We start from the raw sequence: 7,359 nt of genomic DNA, 5'->3' as shown, positions 1-7,359 counted from the left end.
CATTAAAAGCCAAGTTATCCAGGTTCATAAACACAGCCTCGCTCTTCTCGTGATTGAGGGTTTCAATGGGGTGGTGGCTTTTACGGTTAACGGTTAAAATTTTGGCTTTTTTACGGCTAACGGTTAATTTATTTCCATAACAGTTAACAGAAATTAAAAGATAATTTTCATTGTTTTAAAAAGTTAAAAATTAATTTCCAATATCGAAAAACATAATTTAGGTCTCTGGGCCATTCTGGGACGATGAAGTGAACTAGTTTGGTTTATTTATAATTACTGGCCGATTTTTTACGGTTGACATATTTTACGGCTAGCGGTTAAAATTTTCCAATTTTTACGCCAAACGGCTACATTTTTGGCCGTTTTACGACTAACGGTTAACCCCATTGAGACCCTCATGATTGTCAAAAAGCATTTCTGACAGTTTCTTTGCTCAAGTCGCTACAATGTGTGCCTTGCAATTAAGAACAAGACTCTATGGACTATTCAACAATTAAAAAGCGTGATCAGAAACACGAAAGTTTCAGGTTTCTGTCTCACTGTGTAGGTCTTTGTTCCCTTCAAGACACAGCCCAGTCGCCGTGTTAACTAGAGGGTAAGTGATTTAGTTTAACGTGTTTAGATTTTTCGATAAAAATCACCAATACCATACAAAATGTGTTAAAAGCGCACAATCTTAAGCATTTGAGACAAAAAATTTACGAGTTTCTATTTTTCAGGCGTTATTATTTAACACAGCTTCTTCATATAGGTAAATATCATATCCACACAAAAAGCCGGTTTATCTGTTTTCTTTATTAACGCAGTTATTGTTGAATTGAGAATGAGACTAAAATCATGGTTTTTCTAAAAGGGACTTAAATCATGTTCTTTCCAAAAATGTCGATTCGAGTTAGAGCAGTTTTCAATGGAGTGTCGTAAAACCAAAACTAAAACCAAAACCAAAGTAATTACTCTGACCAATCACAAACGACACAAACAATCCAGTGAACCAATCAAAACTCGAAGCAAATACATGTAGCTGGCACGAAGCGCGGGAAAACGTGCGCGAGCGAGTCGCGATTGGTTTTGGTTTTACTCCTGATTGGCCGAGAAAGTGGCGCGAAATTTTTAAACCAATCACTAAGCGTAGTGAACGCAAAACCAAAGCAAACGCAAAGTACTTTCGACACTCAAGTGAAAACCGCTCTATATTGTCTAATTAACGCTTCTCTAAGTGATACATAGATACCAGACGGATCATTTTAGTAAGAGTATTTCCGAAGCCTTTTTATCCAGTCAGAGTCTCCCTAGTGGGATATCACGTCGAACCTTAAGCTTTTATGTCGAAAATAATAATACCTGTTGTTTTCAGAGGTAAAAATATTGTTCTGGGTAAACGCCAGCCATTTTCGGAATAACAGCTCGTAAATAAGTGTAATAATAAGTTTCTGCCACTTTAATATTGGCTAACAAATCCGAAAAGACGTGATTGCATATAAGAAGTTCAAGTAAAAATGTGTGCTGTTTCGAAACACCGAGGGCTCAAATTTTTATTGTGACGTCAGTAGTCGGCAGTTGCTTCTTTCGTAGGCGAGCTGTTGGGCTTGGATTTGGCTCGTTTTGTGTTTATAAGTGATTTTTCGAGTCATTTTTCACTGCAGAAGCCCCCAGGCTGGCATCATTAAGCTAGAATGGTGGGTAGAGGCCAGCATCTGAAAGAAACCAGAGGTGAGAGATGATTTTGTCTTGATTGGAACGCCAGAAATATTCGAATCGAAAGATGGCGGTTCATGGGTAAAGTTGTCTCTCTGGCCGTTCTGTGGGTGGATTCCAAGACCTGCCAAGGCATTTTGGACGAGTTCTGACTTCCAAAGAATGCAATCGGTGCAACATTTTGCCGGCAGGATTGGGTGGCTCGACACTTATAAAAAATATATGGAATAAAGGTAGGAAGCCTTTCATGCCGTCGCCATGACTGTTTTTCCCAAGCATCCCTTTCGGTCAGCAACGAGGAAATTACAGGTTTGCAAGCATAGCTCTAATCGAATAGTAATTGCTGAGTCTGCTGAATGATTGATGGGAAATTTCCTTGGTGAACGGAAGGGAATAGGGTTGAAGTTTGCTGCGAATGTATATTTTTGAAGTCAGAATTATTTTTTCATTAAAAAAAATGGAGGCAAAGATGTGTGTTTTTTGTTGTTGTCCTGTTACGTAGAAAACGGGCATTTTCAGATTTGCTGCTGAACAAACAACCATATGCAATATAAATCAAGAGTTGTAGTCAGTTAGTTGGCTTTTAAAGCTATGACAATTATCACTTTGCCATAAAAAGCAGTCATTACTATCATGTGCCCAGATATGTTTTTTTCAATCACTGCTGGTGATTTTCGTACACATATGTACGATTGCCGGTTAAAGGGTTAATACACAAACATGCCTTGGGAGGTTCTAATCGATACCGTACTGACAGACAATACAACGACATCCCAAGTATTTTGACTGAATTTCCTCGTTGAGTGCTCGTGCTGATAGTTTATAATAAAAAGTATTGTTTTTTGTTCGATTAGAATTTATTGATACCTTGGGACCTCAAGACCCAATTATTGGGACCTGGCTTAGCTTCATTCCTTTTTCGCTAAGTGAAATTGTAATAAAATTATTTTTGTTGGTCGGTGACGCGGTGTCCAAATGGCTTAACCTACTTCTCCACTGGTCGGGGTTGGAGCCCTTGCCGGCGCGGGATCATTGTTTTGTGTTCTTAGCAATACATTTCACTGTCACAGTGAATCTCGATCTCCACCAGGAGTAACCAGGAGTATAAAAAGGTATCGACAAATTGTTTGAGAAACCTCACAGAATGCTGGGGAGTAACTTAACTTGCAATGGACTAGCAAGGGCAGTTGCAATAATCCAAGCTGCTTCATGCTACAGAAACCGAACTTGAGGAGCCGCGAGCTATGAGCAAGTTGGGCTTTAAAAAAAATAAGGTTTCTCTTCAACAAAATGATCCTCGCGTGAACCTCACTTTGAACAAATAAAAAGAAACAAATAGCAAAACATATATTTTACTTTAATTCTTACTTATGAATGAAAATCTCATATAATCTTAGCTGACAGCGTAAGGAAGATCTTTTAACCTTTATCCGTTTAGTTTGCTTCTCCTTCTCCGTCCGCTGTCTCTGAAAATACAGAAATAATCAATCAATTTTAAGGGGAAAAAAATAAAAATATCATCGCTTTAGATTTAGGAAAGTTGTAAACCAATCTCTGTTTCGAAAACAAGAGAAACCAGGCTAAAAGAAGAGAAGGAAACACACATATATTCGAGAAGACATAAATACGAGCATGGGCGATAAATGAAATGACTGATTTTTTATCAAAGCATTTCTGAATATATCCTATTCGTACGAGAATATGAACAACGAACAATGAAACACTATTCAGTATTAGAACCATAGATATAGCTACAGTCTAGTTGAAGAAAAAAATAAAAAATGTTTCCCTTGCCTAAGCAAAAAATATAATTAATTTGATAATCGTATCTCATCACTATTCTTTTATTCTTTATCGCATTTTAAAATGGAAAAAACAAATGACAAAGCGAACTTGGTTTTCTTTGTTAAAATCAACAGACAGTGAAACACACCCTATTTTTTGAATTTCTCATTAAAAGCCATTTTCAAGTTATCCAGGTTCATAAACACAGCCTCGCTGTTCTCATGGTTGTCCAAAAGAGTTTCTGACAGTTTCTTTGCTCAAGTCGCGACAATGTGTAACCTGCAATTAAGAACAAGACTCTATTGACTATTCAAAGTGTGATGAGAAACATGCAAACACGAAAAAATGTCCATCTGAACAAATAGGGCACTTAATCGTTATGAGATGCCCATTCAAGCAAGGAAAAAGATTGGATAAATAAATAACCAATTCTTTAAACTTCTTCTCTGGTTTTAATGTTGATGTTGGCGTCGCCTGTCTTCTTTTGTTTCCTTGGGACTTTAATACCGAACTGTTAGGAATCAGTAGCTTAGCTTCACTCCTATTTCGCCAAAAATAATGATATGAGCTCTAAATAATCTTTCTAATTTCTCATTAAGTGCCTTTATCAATTTTTCAAGGTTTATAAACACAGGTTCCCTGTTCGCATGATTTCCCAAACGAATTCCTGACAGTTTCTATGCTCAACTCGTGACAATGTGTAAGTAGCAATTAGGAAAAAGACTTTATTGACTATTCTAAACTTAAAAAACGTGATCAGTGCACGCAGAGCAAGAACAAACGGTTTCATCGCACTACATTAAAGCATGACTTTTTTTCGAGAAAAATGCAAAATGATACGAAGATCTTTTTTCTTCGGGCATGACATTTTACTCTCACAGTGCCTTTTTCCCACATAAGTATAAATGGATACTGGCGAACGGTTGAGGCAACCTGACATAATGCAATTTTGTAAGTTATCCAGGTTCATCAGCACAGCCTCGCTGTTCTCGTGGTTGTCTAAAACGGTTTCTGACAGTTTCTTTGCTACAATGCTACAATGTGTAACTTGCAATTAGGAACAGGACTCTATTTACTATTCAATTCTCTAAAAGTGTGGTCAGAGACACGCAAAGCAAGATTAAATTGTCCAGTTGAACAAATAGACCACTCTATGCCACGAGATGCTCAGTAAACAAGCAAGAGTCGGATAAATAATAAGCAATATTTTCACTCTCATCAGTTTTAATTTGAACAACAACAGGTACGTATTGGAAAGATTAACGTTTCACTCCACCACTTCTTTTTAATCTTAATTGAATTTGGCAGTCGATTATTTTCTTCTGTTCCAGTGTAAATCTTTCTTTCCAAAAAGACACCACCCAGTTGACGTGTTGAAAGGTTAGTGATTTTGTTTCACGTCTTTAAATGTTTCGATAAAAATCAGCAAATACCATACATGATGTGTTGTAAGTGCCCAAGCTTCAGTATGCATTTGGGACTAAGAGAATCTCATTTTTTAAGCCTCATTAAGTCCCTTCAAGTTTGATTGCACTTGTTAGTGAATGCTGTTAAATATTGACTCGGAAATTGCTGACTCGAAATTGGGAGTGAGAAACCCTTTAAAAGTTTATGATTTTCTGTTTTTCAGACATAATAATTAATCACAGGTTCTTCGTGTAGGTGAATATTGTTAAATTGTATCCACACAAAAAGCCGGTTTATATGTTTCCTTTATCAACTTAGGTCGTGTTAAATACAGAATGAGACTAAAATCATCGTTTTGCTAAATGAGACTAAAATCATGTTCTTGCTAAAAAAAAGAAGATTATCCTCTCAGATTTTCTTTACTGTTATTTTACCGCGAACCTTCCTTTTATGGGAAATATAATATCAGTTGTTTTCGAAGCGGTAAAAATTATGTTATGGGTACGGGAAAACGCTACCATTTTCCGAAAGGCAACAACAGCTTGCAAATTCGGGTACTAACATTTTATTCTCTAAAAGTTTCTGCCACTCTAATATTTTGCTAGCAAATCCGAAAAGATTAAACTGTGTCACAAATATGCTTTAAAGCTTACACAAATATGCCTTGTCCTAAGGGTTATCGTTATACAATATAACGACATCCCAAGTCGAGGGTCTGAATGGGGGTACCTTGATAACACTTAACACTTAATTTTTGGCTCTGTAACATGGAACAGCTACTTTTAGGCATTTTAACACTAACAGTAGAAACATCCACTGTAACAATAAATTTTATCCAGAATGAAACAAAAACGGCTCCAAAAAGACCAATATTATTTTGTTTAGTATATCAAGACGTTTTCAGCAATTTTCCGACGATTTCCGATCATTTCGGAGTTTCCGAAGACTTTCAAAGGTTTCCGAAAACTAACGAAGATATCCGGAGACTACCGAAGATGTCCGAAGACTACCGAAGGTTTTCGAGGAAAAAAACGAAAATTTTCTCTTAGTTGATGAGTGATTTTATTCCCGTTTTTACAAGTGCAGATGCTAATGCTAAGTCTTTTTCATGAAAATCCACTCAAACACTTAACAGTATTTTCTCCGGAAACAGTAAACATTAAAAAATTGGCCAATGTAACATTAAACACTAAAAATTATGGGCAAATAACACTAAACACTAAACCCCATTTAGACCCTCCAAGTCTTATGACTGAATTTTTTCCCTCCTTGAGTGCTCGTACTGATAGTTTAAAAAGTGCTTCTTAAATTAATATTAGAAATTATTCTTTTTTGGGGACCTATAGACCAAATTGTTGAAAATTGGAAATTGCAGTTGAACAAAATAGTCCACTTTTTTGTCACGAGATGCTCAGTAAACAATACATTACATAAAGCAAGAAAAAAGTTGGATAAATAATAACCAATATTTTCACTCTGATCAGTTTTAATATGAACAGCGACAGGTAAATATTGGAGAGGTTAACGCTTCTTGTTGCGCCGATTCTTTTGATTCTTCATTGGGTTTTATGTTGATGTTGATGTTGATGTTGGTGTCGATTGTTTTCTTCTGCTCCACTGTGTGCTCCACTGTGTGCCGGACTGTGTAAGTGTAGAAACAATTTAAAAATTTATATTAGGTTATACTTTTATTTTATAATTTTATTTTTTAATTTATAATTTTATTTTATTTATATGAGGTTATACTTTTAAGGTTAATTGCACTTATTGATCAATGCTGCTAAATACTGGGAATGTTTTATACACAGGTACTTTATATTAGTGAATTTCTCATCCACACAACATGCGGCTCTATCCAAGTGCTGAAAACATCTATGAATTTTGCAGAGAAACTTAAACAAATTTTATAGCGTAGAAATTACAATTTGTGGACATTATCTTTGTTCCCTTTACCCACAGATCCAAAGAAATCAAAGGCTCAAAACTCGCTGATCATCATGTTATGTTTGCTGATTTTATCCCTGATTACCTTGTGCTCTGCAGCGGACAACCACTGCACTAACAAAGTGAGTTAATTTGCTTTTAGACAACAGTCCAGTATTTACAGTTTAGTTTCTTCATACGCTGTACTTGACTGCACTTTTCAAGCACATGCTTGAAAATTTTTCCAACGAGGCATCGTGACCTCAGCCATCATTAATTCAATAATTCATTTTAAACTTGTCACCCTTTGTCTTTGCTGTTTTTTTTTCACAAAAGCTTTCTCTGTTAGAAACATCGTCAGATATAATGGTAATGTAATAGGTATAATAGCTACAGAATTGTGAATTGTTAGTTTCATAGCCAGATAGAAACGAACAACTTGTTCTGTATAATGTCTGTTACAGACCCAACAAGTGTGTTGCGGTGGACACCCAGGAATAAATGGTATTTCCGGTATGCATGGCATGCCGGGATCCCCTGGCCGTAACG

The 7,359-nt window shown here is 36.2% G+C and overlaps 1 long non-coding RNA gene across 1 annotated transcript; it reads left to right on the top strand.

Moving 5' to 3' along the window:
• The first annotated feature begins 545 nt into the window (after positions 1 to 545).
• Positions 546 to 7,341, top strand: LOC144640516 (uncharacterized). Its single transcript, XR_013568407.1, has 4 exons — positions 546 to 595; positions 4,812 to 4,860; positions 6,847 to 6,953; positions 7,275 to 7,341. It is a non-coding gene; the product is annotated as an uncharacterized LOC144640516 (long non-coding RNA).
• Positions 7,342 to 7,359: the final 18 nt, after the last annotated feature.

Source organism: Oculina patagonica, unplaced genomic scaffold (genome assembly GCF_052425735.1).
Source record: "Oculina patagonica isolate OP01 unplaced genomic scaffold, crgOcupat unplaced321, whole genome shotgun sequence".
NCBI lineage: Eukaryota > Metazoa > Cnidaria > Anthozoa > Scleractinia > Oculinidae > Oculina > Oculina patagonica.
The sequence above is the reverse complement of the archived record's forward strand: the minus strand, read 5'-3'. Positions and strand labels throughout refer to the sequence as shown.